Below are 17,702 nucleotides of genomic sequence, written 5' to 3'. Positions count from 1 at the left end.
TGCGTTCTTCTGGGCCATTTTACTCCTAACGACATCCGCCAAGGTGCCCGGGCTCTGAAAGGGAGAAGCGGGGATGGACTCAGAGGATGGAGGTGGGAGGGCGGGGAACAGGTGGCGGTGCGTGCGGACGAGGGACACTGGCCGTGGTCGCTCACTCCGGGAGAGTTTCACGTGACCCTGGCGCTACGTTTGAGCAGCGATGGTGACAAGTGCAGTGTGTCCAAAGGGAAGATGAGGAGCACTGAGGAACAAACCCTCAGGCGGGGCTGTTGAAGGAACTGGGGGAGGGAGGGGGGTTGGTCTGGAGTGGAGAAGGCCGGCTGAGGAGCCATCACAGCTGCGTTCTATTGCAGGACCGGCATAGGGAGGCAGAAGTTTCCTGGTGGATGCAGTAAAAATCCACTGCAGAGTGAGATCTTTGGGAAAAGAGGAGCAGGAAGGAAAGTTCACCTCAATGCAAGAGAAATCATTCTCACCGTAACAGCAGATAAACAGCGGACAGGACGATGCATGGAACTTTCCATCCTTGGCTGGAATTACATAAGCCATGGCAGCTAGCTGTCCCAAAGAGCACCCTTTGGCTCAACCAAATGGCCTTGGGTGTCCTCTAGCTCTAAGTGCGGATGCCTTTAAGAATAAAGTCTTTGTTCTCTGGTTTCATTATTCCTGGGTGTTTTCTAGAGATCTCAGGGGCAATAATCCTTTTTATTTCTATGATCTCAGGGCCACTTAGAATAGCCTTTCTTTGGCTTGCTCCTTATCTGTCCCCTGGCTCCTTGGCTCTGAAGAGCTATGCCAAAATCTGCAGGGATCATGACATGCTGATGGGAAATCCCTATTAATTGCTGGTATATTTCTTATCTTACTCAGCAGATTCTATGCGGCCTCAGTACTTCACAGTTTGTAGGCATTCACTGAAGTTTTGATGGGTGAATGAATGAATGCATGAGTGTGAATTATGAAAACAATATTCCAGGCTTCAAGGACAGAAAAGAGGGGAGGGGGAGGAATCCAGATAATGTTTTGAAACTTTTAAAGCAGATAAATGTTAGAAATTCATTAGCAACAACTGTTTATGATTCTTTAAAATACTCTTAGCAAACTAAAAATAGAAAATTTCCTTAAAATGATGTTTTAATCTATAAGCATATATAGCATACCTTGTAATAAATGGTGAAACACTAAAAGCATTTCCTTTAAAATCAAATAAGACAAGGAGGCTTGCCATTGCCATTTCTAGTAAACATTTTACTGAAGGAATGTCTACATTGTGCAATAAAACATGAAAAAAAATTAAGTTTAAGAACTGCAGAGGAAAAAGCAAAATTGGCAAACATTCCAGATATGATTGTTTTCCCCAGAAGACCCAAACGAATCTGAGTTTAGTGAGGTTTCTGGATATAAAATCAATATGCAAAAAAGTCAGTTGCGTATTTATACATCAGCAATGAACAGTAAAAAATGCAAAACGAAAAGCACAAAATAAAAACAAAAAACCAAAATAAAAACTTAAAAAATACAAAATAAAAACTTATAAAAGCAGCAAAAATCAAAGTACCTAGGAAAAAATAAGGCAAAGATTAAAGGACTTAAGGAAACTTTTCTAAACTCCCTCAGAAACTTCTGATGGAAGCATAAATTGTTATAACTCTTTCAGAAACATAATGAGGTCAAACACATGAATATTCTATGACCTATCAATTTCATTCTTAAGGACACGCCACAGATAAACACTTTTTCATGTTTCATATGTGCACGGAAATCTTTTTTTTTTTCTTTTTACAGCTGCATCTGCGGCATATGGAAATTTCCAGGCTAAGAGTCAAATCAGAGCGGCAGCTGCCTGCGTACACCACAACCACAGCAACGCCAGATCCAAGCTGCATCTGAGACCTATGCTGCAACTTGTGGCAACACTGGCTCCTTAGCCAACTGAGTGAGGCCAGGGATGAAACCTGAATCCTCATGGATACTGGTTGTGTTCCTAAACTGCGGGGCCCCAGAAATCTTCACAGCCACATTTGTAATAGCAAAACTTAAAAACGATGGCCACTGCTAACAAATGCCCATCAACATCAAATATCACGGCATATTTATTTCATGTATATTTCATATACTCAGTCATGAAAATGAATGACTCCATCCATCAGAGATGGAGCAAGGTACTAGAGAATATATAAAATGTGCGCAAAAGGCAAAATAATTTGATAAAACTATGAGGAAAAGCATAAATTAATTAAAGCAAACTTCAAGATGGTGAATTCTCCAAAGGAGAGAGGAGACCTTTACTGGGAAAAATCTTAAAGTGTCTTCAAAGTGTTTTATCCCAGAGTTCCCACTGTGGCTCAGTAGGTTAAGACTCCAACTGCAGCTTCTCTGGTCGCTGTGGAGGTGGGTTCAATCCCTGGCCTGGCACTGCAGGTTAAAGGATCTGGCCTTTCTGCAGCTGTGGCATAAGTGACAGAGGCAGCTCAGATTCAGTCCCTAACCCAGGAACTTCTGTATGCTATGGCAGCAGCCATCAAAAAAAAAAAAAAAAAGCGTTATCTCTTAGTCTGGGCATTTGTTTTATTATTAATTTATTATTTATACTTTTCTACAACATATTTTTCAGCTCTGCAATTTTTTCTTTTTTTAAGAAAACCCAATGTGCTATTCATCTTGATGATTCATTCTATGGATGGTGCGTTCTGAATAACATCTACCTCGAATGTCCGAAAATGCAAACGGGTGTCATGGGTTTTACGTTTTCAGAACGTAAAGATTACGAACTGGCTTGAGGAGATTACAGAGGAAGCACGTTATCCCCCGATTTAATAACAGCGTGAGATCTAGAAAGACCTCAGGTGGACTCTTCATAGCGTTACTGCAGCGGCGTCACTGGTCTTGAGCAATATGGCCACACTGAGGAATTGTTTGCAAAGGAACGGGGATCAATAACATTCAGAACTTGACATCAGACAGTACTTACCCGACCTGCGGGATTCTCGGTTGTAGAAAAGAACCAGCACGGGCTAACACAAGAAAAGGGATTTCTCAGAAGGCTGTGAAGAACAGTTGACCCTTGAAGAACTTGGGGTTGGGGCACCGACCCTCCACCGGTAATTTATGGTTGGTCTTCCGTGTCAGTGGTTCCACGACCTCAGATTCAGCCAGCCTCGGACCACATGGTACTGTGATATTTACTACAGGAAAAAAATTGGCTGTACGTGGATCTGCACAGTTCAAACCCAGCTTGTGAAGGGTCGGCTGTATTTGGTGGAGCTGGGAGGAAGCCTGGCAGCCAGGTTTGAACACTAGACATGATTGATGGAGGTGTGTGAAGGTCATGTCCCAGGGATCAGCCAGCGAGGGCACCTGTGCTTTAGCCTGGGCTGCCCCCATAGCCTTGAACCTTAAACGACCCCTGTGTCTCGGCCCCTTTTACTCCATCTTCTGGGCTCTGCTGAGAGAATCCAGGGGCCAGGCTCAAGTAGCACATCTACCCCTTTGGTGCCAGGGTCCAGGGTGAGCAAATGATCAAACTTTGTGACGTCAGGGGTGGGTAGATTTAGGAAAGGAATGCAGGTGCCAGGCTGGGCAGATAAACACATGAGGGAAGGGAAGGGAGGAGAGAGAAAGGAAGATTAGAAATGAGCTGTAATGTTCATCCAACATTTTGGCTTCTCAACCCCCGTGTAAGACTCCTGAACCTAAACTTTGGAAGTTGATGGGAAGGAACGAGCTTGCACAGAAATCTTCCATTTATTCAACCTGCCTGTCCGGTGATATTTTTAAATTTAAGAATTACTGGCATAAATAATGCAGGCCCCTAAATCTACTTTCTCTTCCTGTGACTTTCGGTGACTTTGCTTTTACTGTTCGAAGGTTGGGTCCTGTCCTACAGAGATTCCAAATTCCTTTTCTCCCCAGTTGTTTCCTGACCAGTTTATTTGCCCCCGCGTGCATCTCTCTTGCTATTATTTAGTATTGTTACTACTAAGGTACAGTCGAGTTACAGTGTCGGGATGATTTCTGCTGCACAGCACAGTGACTCAGTCACACACATGCACGCATTCTTTTTCTCACATTATCTTCCATCATGGTCTGTCCCAAGAGACTGGATATCACTCCCTGGGCTGTGCAGTAGGACCTTACTGTCTATCCTTCTCAATGCCATAGTTTGCATCTACTGACCCCAAACGCCCGTCCCTCCCCTTCCCTCCCCCCTCCCCCTTCGCAACTACAAGTCTTTTCCCAGTGTGAGTCTGTTTCTGTTTTCTGGAAGGGTTCATTTGTGCCACCTTTTACATTCCAGATATAAGTGATATCATATAGTATTTGTCTTTCTCTTTCTGACTTAGTTCACTTAATATGAGACTCTCCAGTTGCATTCTCTGCGTGCATTTCTTTTTTTCTTTTTTGTCTTTTTTAGGGCCACACCTGCAGCATATGGAGGTTCCCAGGCTAGGGGTCGAATCAGAGCTACAGTTGCTGGTCTACACCACAGCCACAGCAACATGGGATCCAAGCCGCATCTGCGACCTATGCCACAGCTCATAGCAATGCTGGATCGCTGACCCACTGAGCAGGGTCAGGGATCAAACCTGTGTCCTCACGGATACTAGTTGGATTCATTTCTGCTGCACCACAATGGTGCGTGCATTTCTTGAAGCTGCCTGACAGTGATAACAATTTACTTGATATTTAAAATAAACAATAATCGTTGTCACTTAGCCAGCAATGCTGACGTGCCAGGCACTGTGCTGCCCATTTTACATGTCTTACCTAACATAATCCTTCCAACAGAGCCCACAAAACCAGGATCCTCAATTTACAGATGGTGAAAGTGAGGCATCAAGATGCTAAAAAAATGCACCCAAGCTCAGGAATGGAAAAGCAGAGATTTCAATCCAGGTAAATTTGCTCCAGAGTCTCAGCCACTATTTAAGACAGGCTTGGGAAAAGTCAATTTCATCAGAGCAAAACAGAAATTTAAAAACTCACTTAGTGCCCATAAATAAATCAAACCATTAAAACAAAGCAAAAAGGAGTCCCCTCGTGGCCTAGTGGGTTATGGATCCAGTGTTGTCACTGGTGTGGCTCAGGTTGCTACGGTAGTATGGATTTAATCCCTGGCCCCAGAACTTCCGACATGTCACAGGAGCTGCCCAAAGTAAGTAAATAAATAAACAGGTGAAAACGAAACAAAAACAGATTCGTAACCACTAAGATGTGGTTCTTCTTATTGTGGCCTGTGGCTAAACCTGCGTTGACTGTCTCGGCTCTCAAGGCTGAACAGCCTGTAAATAAAAGTCTTGCACTGAGGGAGACCCTATGCGCCCCCATCGGGAGGCTAATTCCTGGTCGGCTCTGCCCTTATTAGGGGGCGGGTTTCCCTGTGGGAGCTGGGCAACGTGGGTTAAATATGGTGGATTCCCTTAAAACAAGAATTTGAGTCCAATGGATTTAAATTGATTTGTTTTTGTTTTTATTTTTGCTCTCTAGGGCTGCACCTGCAGCATGTGGAGTTTCCCGGGCTAGGGGATGAATTGGAGCTTCAGCTGCCAGCCTAGCCACAGCCACAACAACGCAGGATACAAGACGCATCTGCGAACTACCCCACAGCTCCCGGCAAGGCCAGATCCCCGACCCACTGAGCAAGGGTAGGGATCGAACCCACATCCTCATGGATACTAGTCAGATTTGTTTCCACTGCACCACAGTGGGAACTCCTAAATTGATTTTCATGCACCTATATATTAAATAATTAAGAGCAGAAATAGGTTATGGGGCCAGAAAAGGCCTGAGTAAGAAAATAGGCATATGAATTAAGGTGTAGGGATAAAGATTCAGCCTCCAAGAATTTCCTGAGTACTTCTGCCCTCCATTCAGTGGAGAGCATAGGAAGCCAGATAATATATGCTAATGAGCTAGACTGAATATTCCCATCAACAGATGGGAATAACTGTGGGCTGGATGACAGTGTTGGTGACTCACACATAACTGGTTGAACAAACATGCCCAACGGGGCCGATTAATGAACAATGTCAGCACGTAGTGAGATCTGCTCGGCCCCACCCCCTCCCCGTCTTGTCCAACATGTTTATAAATGATTTGGAGAAGAAGAGGATGCTGTCATTGCTCAAATCTGTGTAATCATGAATTTAGGCATCGTGGCGAGTCCATTGCCTGATAGAATTGAAATCCTAAAGGCAGGCAGTGTTTCTCCAATCTGCTAGCACCGTCAGGGCTGTGAGGGGTCCAGAGGCGGAGGGGGGGCGGGGGGATGTGCCTGTCTTGTCCACGGCTGCACTCATCACACCTGTGGGGGCCCATCTGGAGCACTGCATCCAAAGGGGAATTTTCAGGCCGAGCAGACTCTAGAAAGTGACCACAATAACGTGACTTGAAAGCAACGTAACTAAGGGGACAGGCAACCTAGCTCAGGGAGTGTCAGCTGGGATTTCATGAGAGCCATTTCCATACATTTAAAAGCACACATATGACCGGAAAGAGGGCTTCAACGTCGTCTGTGCCGTTCTGCAAGACAAGACAGTTTTGGCTTTGGTTTTGGTTTTGGTTTTTTTTAGGGCCGCACCTGCAACACATGGAGGTTCCCAGGCCAGGGGTTGAATCAGAGCTATAGCTACCAGTCTACACCACAGTCACAGCAATGCCAGATCGGAGCCATGTCTGCGACCTACACCACAGCTCACAACAACACCGGATCCTTAACCCACTGAGTGAGGCCAGGGATCGAGCCTGTGTCCTCATGGATGCTAGTCAGATTCGTTTCTGCTGCGCCACGACAGGAAGTCCCCTCTAGTCGGGTTCTTAACCTTCGGAGCTGAGACGGGAACTCCACGAGACAGATTTTGACTTTATAGTATAAGCTGTACAAAGGAAAGAGGTGAAAGTTTACTTAGTAAGGATCCAGAGCCAAAAACTTCGCTTCAAATTTCAAGTCATCCTCCCACCACTCAAATAAAATATATATCATTATCTCCTTTTATTGCCGGACAACCAACGACTACGTAACTTGGTAGCTTAGAACAGCAGCTTGTTTATTATCCTGAGATCTCACCGTTCTGAGGTCGGACATGGGACAGGGCAGAGGGAGGGCAGCCGGTCTCTGCTGCATGAACTGTCTTAAGTGGCCCGGGGCGGTTGGGCATCCCTGTCTGTCAATCCCGTCCCTGCACAGCACAGGGGGCTTCATCATAGCCTGGCAGCCTCAGCAGAGGTGGGTCTCCGCCGAGGGCTCCGCGTCCAGGAGATGAGGCAGGTGCCACCCCTCCTCTCAGGGCTGGGCTGGGGCCAGTAGAGCATCACTGCCTCCAGGCGCTCGTGGCCGTCCTCCTGGACCAGCCCCCATCCAGAGAGAGGGACCTGCGGCCTCGACCGTCCATCCCACGGGCGTTCACACTGCATCACCGGAAGCGGCAGAGCCGGGACTCAAACTGGAAACGACCAACTATTGCCCCCTCGCGACACTCAGGCCCCTCAGGCCCTTATGCCCACCCCTGCGCATGGACTCAAGGGTGTCATCCAAGGTGACCTCCAATGCTGGACTCGGACACGGCGTCGCTTCCAAGCTCCAGATCTTTATCTCCAAACGTGACCCGCACGTCTCCGTGCAAGTGTCTCCACTCAAGCAGCAGCTCAGACTCAGGGGGGACGTGAGTTCTCAACTCATCCTGGGGCCTCTCTTGGTCCCAAACCAGCAGCCCTGAGCCCCCAAGTCCCGCGGGCTCAGCAGCTGGCGGGGACTCTGTCCCTGCTCTCCTGCATTCCCTAGGTCCTCTTGTCAGTCACCAAGGCCACCAAAAGTGCAAGCACCATGGCCCGCAAGGCTGCTCGAGGATCTGGTCCACCTGCCTTCTGCCTCGTCCCTCCGTCCCCTCCCCATACTCGCTCACCCTCTCCCCAGCTCGCCCCGCCCCCTCATCATGCTCGCCCCGCCCCTTCCATGCTCGCCCCGCCCTCTCCCCATGTTTGCCCCACCCCTCCTCTTGCGGCCTGCGCTGCCGCCAGTGGCTCCCCCAGCAGCACCGCCCTCAGGCCTCAACCAGACACCATCTGCCCCAAGAAGAGCACCTCCCATCAGCCCCGGCCCCCACCCCCAGCGCGCCTCCTTCTCCTCCGCACTGTTCATCCTTTCCTGATAGGGCAGCGTCTGCTTATCTTAGTTAACTTACTGCCCGCCTCTCGCTGGAACAGTGCTGTTCCATAGAAATACAGCACGAGCCACATCTGTAATTTTACATTTTATAGTCGCCACACGCAGAAGGCAGAAAGAAGCAGGTGAAATCAATTTCGATCATGTCTTTTATTCAGCACATACGCTGCATATTTTCATTTCAACACGTAACTGATAGAAAAGAGTACTGATGAGATACTGCACATTTTTGGCCTCAGTTTTGAATTCTGCTGCATTTGCAGCACTTCTTCCTAAAGAACAGCCACATGTCAAGGGCTCAGTGGCCACGTGAGGGTGGCTCCATGCTATGAACTGTTATTATCACATTAAAGTATTATGGAGGTGAGTCAGTTAACTGATACAACATTATAATTCTGAGAAAAATACCACTTCATATCCATCGGAATGGCTATTATCAAAAATACAGAACAGGAGTTCCCACTGTGGCTCAGCAGGTAAAGAACCCTACTAGTATCCAGTATCCATGAGGATGTGGGTTCAATCCCTGGCCTCTCTCAGTGGGTTAAGGATCCAGTGTTGCTGTGAGCTGCGGTGTAGGTCCCAGATGCAGCTTGGATCTGGTGTTGCTATGGCTGTGGCGTAGGCCTGCAGTTCCAATTCGACCCCTAACCTGGGAACTCGCATATGCCACAGACGCTGCACTAAAAAAAAAAAGAAAAAAATTAATTAATGTAAAAGTTAAGAAGGACATAAAATAACCAGGGTTGGCAAGGATATGGATAAATTAGAGCCCTTGTGCCTTGGCGGCTGGAAGGTAAAATGGTGCAGCCGCTGTCAACCATGGTAGGGAGATTCTTCACAAAATTCCCATACGATCCAGCAGGTACGCTTCTGGAGAGGTACCCAAGGCAGTGAAAGCAGGGGTGGATCTGGCACAGCCACGTTTACAGCAGCATTACTCACAATAGACAGAAGGTGGACACAACCCCAGTGTCCACTGATGGATGAAGGGATAAGCAAAATACGGTTCATGCAAACAACGGATATTGTTCAGTTTCACCAAAGCGGATGCAACTTAAAGGCACTATGCTTAGGGAAATCAGGCAGTCACTAGAAGACAAATATTGTGTGCGTTTCCTAGAGGTGGCAAGTTCTCAGAGACAGAAAGAACGGTGTTGGTCAGGGGCTGGGATGGGGGAACAGGAGTTAGTGATTTAATGGGGAGGGGGCAGATTTCTGTGGATGGATGGATGATGGTGACGGCTGCAGACAGTCTGGATGCACTTAAGGTCACAGAACTGTAGCCTTAAAAACGGTTAAGATGGGAAGTTCCCATTGTGGCACAGCAGAAATGAACCTGACTAGCATCCATGAGGATGCAGGTTCGATCTCCAGCCTCGCTCAGTGGGTTAAGGATCTGGTGTGGCCGTGAGCTGTGGTGTAGGTCGCAGAGGCGGCTCGGATCTGGTATTGCTATGCTACTGCTCTGATATGATCCCTAGCCTGGGCACTTGCATATGCTGCAGGGGCGGCCCTAAAAAACAAAACAAAACAAAACAAAACAAAACAAAAAAAAACAATGGTTAAGGTGTCACATGTTATGTCTACTTTAACACAGCCACAAAAAGAACGCCACGTCCGTGACCGTGCTGTGTTAGGCATGACATTTAGACGAATGTAAGGTGACATTGTTCCTCGTGGTCCATCACCCCCGCCCCGCCTGCTCACTCCCACCCTCCTTGCATCTCCAGGCCCTGGTAACCATCAGTGACGCAATGCGGTGAGGCCCCCAAGGAAGCGTACCCCCCTCTGGTCTCTACCTGCCCCTCGGCAGATGTGCACTGTGGAACCTTCTTGTCTGCGTGTGACTTTTAACCCACTCCGGTCTGAATCTGTTTCATGTGGTCAAACGTGACGATGGGTGGAGGAAACGAAGCGGACAGATGTGGGGGCCGTGCGTTCAGGATTTGTGTTCACAACCACGGGTGTTATTTTTACAGTCAGCAATGCTGCTTCCACCTGCTGGTTCCTTTGGGTGACCCGCATCTCGTGTACCTTCTCCACCTGCTTTGGCGTCAGCGTCCGTGAGCTGGTTGTCCCCCGGGCCAGCTGTACCCAGGGGCCGCAGCAGAAACAACACACAGCTCGTAGCCTGGGGAACCCCAGATGTCACCCCCTCAAGGTGGACGCAGGAGCTGAGGGGAGCAATAAGGCTGGATAACCTCCCGTCCTCCTAATTGCTTTCTTCGCCTGACAAAGAAGCGCACCAGCCACTCGGGCGGCCCTCAGGGAACCCTCTGCTTGTTATGGGGCCGGTGGGCAATTCTCTCATCACTGTGCAATGCTGGCAGTTTGTGTCAACAAATCCAATTTCAGTCAATCAATAGACAACCGCCTCCCGGCTCTGTCCACACCCCCCCACACCCCTGCACCCCCGCAGTGCCGAGTGCGGCCTCCCCTCCTCCCACCGCTGCCCACAGAGCCCAGGCGGGAGGAACGCTGCTTCTCCAGCCAGAACCAGGGCGCCCGGGCAGCCCTGCCAGCGAGGACAATCCCACTGCCAGGGCCGCAGCCAAGGGCCAGCTTCCCGCCGATGGACCTGGGGACCAGCTCTGGCTTCACTGCCACCTATCACTGCAGGGCCTTTGACAAGTCCATCACCTTTTGGAGTCCTTATTTCTATAGCAGGATGGAGTTCCCTGGTGGCCTAGTGGTTAAGGATTCAGCACTGCCACTGCCATGGCCCAGGAACTTCTGCATACTGTGGGCGAAGCCAAAGAAATAAAATTAAAATTTTTGAAAAAGTGAGGTGATAGTGGCTGCCGAATGGGCTGAACAAAGAGGGGGGGCGAGCTGCAGACTTAGCCTCACAGTGCACACGAGGCACGCAGCACACCTCTGGTCCGTAGCAAACGGCGTTGGTGATCTGCCGAATCCTAAGCCCAACAGGGCGAGAAACAGGAGCTGCTGCAGATTTTACAGCGTCATTGGCACCATCGTTACCGCCGTCGCTGTCTTGAGTGTTGTCTTGAGGATCGGAAGGAAACCAGCTCAGGAACCAGCCCAGTGGCTCTGCCAAGATGCAGGAGGACCTTTAGCTACTAGTTCGCGAAGGTTCAGTCCACAGAGCTGCTCAGGATACCATCCGTGTTTGCAAAAAGAAAGGGCCAGACTGTAGCGTCCTCATCGGAGGCCCGCATTTGCACGTGGATGGGCCTTCAGGAGGTGGCTCTATCACAAGGCAGAATGCCAGGAAGGACCCTGGTCCCCAGGGCAGGGCAAACCCAGCCTGACTGTGGCTCCTGGAGATGCCTGCCTTTCCCCTGGGAAGCCGAAAGGAGCCGTCTCCCTGGAGGGGAGATGCCAGCCTCGTAGGTCTTGGGGGGCTAGAGGTCCCTGCTGGGCAACAGGGGGCTAGCCCAGGTCTAGTCCCTTCTGTGCCAGGTAGGGTGGCCGTCACACCTCCTGGACTGGGGTTGAGACCCGTTGTCTTGGCGAGTGAATTCCACAGGTGAGAAGCCTGATTTGTGCAGGGACGGGAACCCGCTGATGAAGCAGCTCAGGGCTTTCCCTGGGGTCAAGGGTTTCTAACTAAGTGAGGAGGCAAACGTTCCCCCAGCAGGAGAGGGTCAGAAGCAAGCATCTTGGACCAGCTTCTGTTACCGCTGCTGCTGCCAGGGTTGTGTTTCATTGAGAAGAGAAAGTAATCGGAGGCGAGGCTTTCAGATGCAGGATGTCCAGATATTTAGAGACTTTCTACTCCTTGGGCAGAGGCACCGTGAGAGGCCCTGTGAGGCAGGTATATTTACTTCTTTTCTTAAATGAAGATGCTGAGGCCCAGAGCTCACCAGAGAGCTTGGGGACCTGGCACGGAGCAGGTGCTCAGTAATGAGAGAGTGACAGAGGCCCGCCCAGGTCACAGCCAGCAGGAGACCTTCAAATGCAGGTTCAAAGGTCCAGGCTACTCCTGACCCCCACGGCTCCCTCCCTGCTTTGCTTGTTCTGGCAGAAGACTGGCCTCCGTCAGGAATGGGTTTGGACTCCCAGGAAAAAGTTCCAGAAGGAAAAAAGGCTTTTTCTAGGGAAACCTGCCTTTAGAAGAGCAGACTGGCTGCTCCACGCAGCCCCCAGCGGGTCCCTCTGAACACTGAGCTTGTCTCAGATATGGGGGGGAAGAGCCATTGAATAAAGGAAAGAAAGACCCCAGGCCAGTAAAACATAAGGTATGCTGGCCATGAAATCGGACTTTTCTCATGCGGCAGCGGGGGCCTCAAGGTGCCTGCTTCTTTTCTGAAACTTACCTTATGATAATGAAAAAACAAAACCCCACAGAGCCGTGCAGGTTGGGGAAACTGTGAGACATGCATGTTTAGCGGGACAATCTGCTGCGCCTAGAAATGTCATTGCCGGAGAGGAGCGGACACAGGAGCCTGGGTTTCCAGCCAGAAAGCCCCTTGAGCTCCAGACTAGCCCATGACACTGCCCCCCAGACCCCGTCTGTGATGTCCCACGGGCGGATCCAGCTCAGCCGGCCTGAAACCACCCACCACGAAGGAGAGAGCCACCGCCATGCTCCACTTTGTTGGTGGGGTCCTCGTCTACACCACCTCCCAAACCGGACCCTCGGCATTCCTTCCAGACCTTTCTCTCCCTGGTTTGACAGGTCAGTCACGGCTCTGTTGTTCTCTTACTCCAGGCCCTACTTCTTGGTGTCCTTTTTGGTTGTTCTGGGCCAGTGTCTAAACCAGCCTCCCTGACTGCTGTGTCACCCCTCCCCCACCCATCCGTGGTCCGGAAAGATCCATCCAAGGCCCAGACTGGACCACGGCACTCCCCCACTTCCCCCCTCCTGTCACCCCCTCCCCAGCGTAGAAGACTCTGGAGCCCAAGCTCCCTGCCCTGTATGAGGACTGGTCTGACCCCCGAGGGAAGGAATGAGGCCCCACATCCAAAGTCATCGCAGTCTCGGTAAAGAAGCACCACCGTGAAGGTTAAGTTTACTGTCAGCTCGGAGAGGCGTGTTCCTTTGCTCAGGGTCCCATTGCAGATACCACAGACGGGCCGGCTTAAACAACAGAGGTTTGTTTCCTTCGAGGCTAGAAGTCCAAGGTCAAAGTGCCAGCGGACTGGTTTCTCCCCAGCCCTCTCTAACTGGGGAGCAGGCGGCTGCCTTCTTCAGGCATCTCACAGGCTCAGCCCTCCGTGCTCTCCCACCCCGGCTGCCCCCTATGTAGCTAATCCTCTTCTTTTAAGGACATGAGTCAGGCTGGACTGGGGCACCCCTGACAGGCTCATTTTAACTGAAGTCCCTCCTGAAAGGTCCTTTGATCAAATACAGCCCTATTCCGAGGTATATGGGACCAAGGTTTTGACCTACGAATTTGGAAGGGATATAATTCAGCCCATAAGACCACAGTACCCAGTCTGGAGTCCGACACCAATCTAGATGGTGCTGTGAAGGTATTTTTTAGATGCAATTAGTATTTAAATGAGTAGATTTTGAGTAAAGCCTTTTACCCTCCATTGTGTGGGCCTTATCCAATCAGCTGAAGGCCTTAGGAGAAAAGACTGGGCGAGCTCCCTGAAGAAGAGGAAATTCTGCCTCCAGACGGGCTTTGGACTGGCTGTAGCGTTGACTCTTCCTTGGGCTGCAGATTTCTGACTTTTTATCTCCCACAATTGTGTGAGCCAATTCCTTAAAACAAATCTCTCGTTATAGATATATACATACCCTCTTAGTTCTGTTTCTCTGGAGAACATGGATTCATACAACCCTATACCCATGAAGATACCTGATAACACATTAAAAGTGTACATTCAGAGGTGGGTAGCTGAGGGCTGATAAGCTGTCTCCAAAATCAGGGACCAGGCTATTTCTGTCTTGCTACTCCACAATCCTTAGTGTGTTACCTCATGGTGCAAGCTGGCTGCTTGAACTCCAGATATCACATCTCCATTCCGGCCAGCAAGACAGTGGGAAGTACATAAGAGGGCACACCTTCTCCCTTTAGGAACACTTTCTTGAAACTGAACATGAACAACCCACTAGCCTGAGCTTAGTCATAGCTGTAAGAGAACTGGACTCCAGAATGTGTGTCCAGCTAAAATCAGAAGGTGTTATATAACTGTAGAAAGGATGTGGCATTGCACAATAATACAACATTTGCAACAAGTACCAAATGATGGATGCCAACAACAAATGAGTTTTTGAGAAATTACGAGGAAATACAGGTTGGTGGGGACAGGCAGAGGGGGCCTCTTAGTGGAAAGGGGACCTGGGCTCCCTCTGAAGGAAGGGTTAATCCGCTGGAGCAGAACGTCCAGGCACCCTGGTCCAGGGGCGGGCACAAACACCACTGTGACAGAAGCATGACAATGGGGGCGGGGCTCAGCCTGGGATCGGGTGGTGTGAGACCACGAAGGCAGGCTCGCTCCGCAACGGGCTTGCAGGCAGCAAGCTGCCAGCTGAGGCTGGACAGGCTGACAGGCTAAGGGGGCCCACGGCCAAGGGCATCGCGACCTTCCCAGCACCCCAGGTCCTCACTGAAGCTGGGAAAGGCTGGGGACGAGGGGAGGGGCGGGGAGGTGCAGCCATCGCCTCAGGGCGCGCCAGCCAATGGGCGGCCTCGCTGATGCTGTAATGCTCCAGCTCGGTATGTCATTGGCCGGCTCGCTTTCCGGGCTCAAACTATTCGTTTTTTCAGACTCGGCCAGCAGGCACAAACAAAACTCAGAGGAGCAGGCCTGCGCCCAGATGGGTGGACGGTGTGCAGTGTTGTCTGTGAGCACAGAAGCCCCGCACAGGCCCCGGGCAGGCACAGGCTTAACTCCGGGGTCGGTCAGCGGAGGCATTTCCCCCAGAGTATCTTGATTTGGATTTTACAGTTTTACAATGCACATATTTTACTGTAAGGTCGCTCTGAGCTTTTGTGAAGCTTCACGGGGATATACCTGTAAGAAGGCTGTCTTTCCTAGATCATCTCAGAACCTTTCATTCCCAGAGCTTTTCAGGGCCCCAGCCTTCCACGGCCCCCTCTAGAAAGGCTCGTACCAGGACCAGTAGCTCCAGGATCCCAGCTTGTAAGGCTGGTCCCAGGACCCCCTTCCCCCGCACCTTGAGGTCTGCCCTTGCCCGGCTCCGGTTAGTTGAGGGCTGTGACATAGCAGGGCACCGCAGCTGTCCTGGTCACTCGCGGCTCCAGCTGAAGGCAGGGAAAGGAGAAGTTTGGGGCTGGGGGAGCCTTGCTCTGCCTCCCGCCCTCTCCTTTGCACCCAGGTTTAGATTCCCGGTGCCCAGGCTCCCAGCCAGCCAGCAATGGCAGAGGCCCTTCTTGGCAGGACACAGGTTGATAGGATCAGAGTGATAGGTGATTGGACCAGAGATGGAACTAAGAGAGTCTTGCGACAGAGCATGCTGGGGACAAGAATAGAAATTCTGCCAGGTGTGGCAGTGGCTGGAAAGAAAGGATTGATGACTTTCTTTGGAGGGGAGGGGGGCCAGTTGGGACTCCAGGAGGAAGGAGACACTGAATACACAAGTGGCCCTCAAGCTTATAGGATGAAACCCACACAGTCCCCTCAAAAAAAAAAAAAAAAGTTCTCGTCCTGGGGATGCTGGTCTGGAATCTGAGAATCAGGCTCGTGGGTCAAGGGCCAGCCTCGCCCGTGCCCTGGGAGTTGATAACACCCCAGGGTCAGATGGTCAGTGAGCCTGGGCGGGTCTGAGCCCCAGCCAAGTCCCTTCCTGGCCTCCCTCCTTCAGCTCCCAGAGTTCCACCTGATGCCACAGGGGGAGCTGCGGTCAGGTGATGGCCACGTGGTCAGAGGCCACATACCCCCCGCCCCAGGCAGGGTTAAGCACACTGTGTGTGTGGTGGTGGTGGGGGCGCAGAAGCCTGGGAGTTGGTGGCGTGGTGGGTGTCCCTGCCGATGTGGTCAGGGCTGAGGTGGTAAGCAAAGGCAGGACAAGAGATGGGGCAGAGGCAGGGGAAAGGGGGAAGAGAGAGCGGGAAGCCGAGGGAGGGCAGCAGGTGGGCGCCTGGGACCAGGTTTGCGTCCCACCCCATTGCCTGCATGACCTTGGGCGGCCAGCTCGTTTTTCTGTAAGAGGAGGTGGGGAGAGCAGCAGTGGTCCTAAAGCCCCCTCCTCCTCAAGCGTCCAAACATTCTCTTTTCTGGAAGGTCCCTCACCGGCCTCACCACTGTGACCGGGAGTGGGCAGATGGGTGCAGGTGGCACGGGGGTGCTGAAGGGGTGGGGCGGGCGGGGTACGCAAAAGTGCCGCAGCCCACTGCCCTCCCTCTCTCCATCTCTCCACCTCCTACTGCTCAGCCCCCCAGGACCCAGGGATTGGCGGAATTGTCTCCTCCGAGGCCCTTAATGGTCCTGCGGCAGCTTCCTAGCCTCGCCTCTCAGCCAGCAGCAGGCTGTGCATTCAGAGGGAAAGTGAGCTCCCTGCTCTCAGGAGGTGAAGCCAGGCTTCAGAGTCAGCCTGGGACATGGCAGGTTTCAGCCCTTCAGGCGTAGGGCCTGTGCAGAGGACACCTGGCTGGTTCCCCCCCACCCGATGGAGTCCCAGTAGAAGCACCAGGATTGTCCTTTGCCCCTCATCTGATAACAGGGCCTCTCCTCCATTGTTTTCAAACTGTGTTCAGTAAAGAATCCTTTCTTTAAGTGGGTGCCGTCTTATGTAGAAGCGTCAACAACACATTACTCCATAATTGTTTCTGGGGAGCTCCCGTTGTGGCTCAGTGGGTTAAGAACCCAACTAGGATCCATGAAGATGCAGGGTCCATCCCTGGCCCCACGCAGTGGGTTAAGGATATGGTGTTGCCACAAGCTACAGCACAGGTCACAGATGCGGCTCAGATCTGCATTGCTGTGGCTGCCGGTGTAGGCTGGCAGCTGCAGTCCCAAGTTGACCCCTCGCCTGGGGACTTGCATATGCTACAGATTCGGCTGTAAAGAGGAAAACAAAAAAAAAGGGTTTCTTGAAACTGACACATAGTAAGTGCAGTGCTGAGAACTGGGCACCCCCTGATGTCCCAGACTTGCTCTCTGTCTTCCCTGAGCTTGGTTTAATGCATGAGGCCAGCCGTAAACACACAAATATGTAATGAACTTGCACGATCAGTGCAGTGAGAGGAAAGAAGGCAGCTTTGCTCTTAGGTGGAGTCTTGGGGAAGGATTTCCTGGGAGGGGAGGCTCCTGCCTCTAGCCAGGACCTGTCAGCGTGAGAGCTGGACAAGGCACCGGGTAGACCGCTCTGTGGCTGATGACACCGAAGAGGACCAAGCAGCCCCTGTGTGCAGGTGGACAATGAGACAACCCCACCCCCCGCGCCTGGTGACAGATGCTGACCGTCCCCACAGTGCCAGCGGAGGCAACAGCTCCCATGCACATCCCCTGTGGCCTGCCCACACCAAGCTGTGGTTTCCTAAGATGCAGCACACAGTCCATATACATTCATCATCGTAGATGACCAACCCCATAAAAGAGGGTCAACAAATTCAGCAAAAGAAAGAGCTTGTCACTGAAGAACCTGAGCTGCCAGTGTCAT

This window comes from Phacochoerus africanus, chromosome 9, assembly GCF_016906955.1.
Source record: "Phacochoerus africanus isolate WHEZ1 chromosome 9, ROS_Pafr_v1, whole genome shotgun sequence".
NCBI lineage: Eukaryota > Metazoa > Chordata > Mammalia > Artiodactyla > Suidae > Phacochoerus > Phacochoerus africanus.
This window is presented reverse-complemented; position numbering follows the sequence as displayed.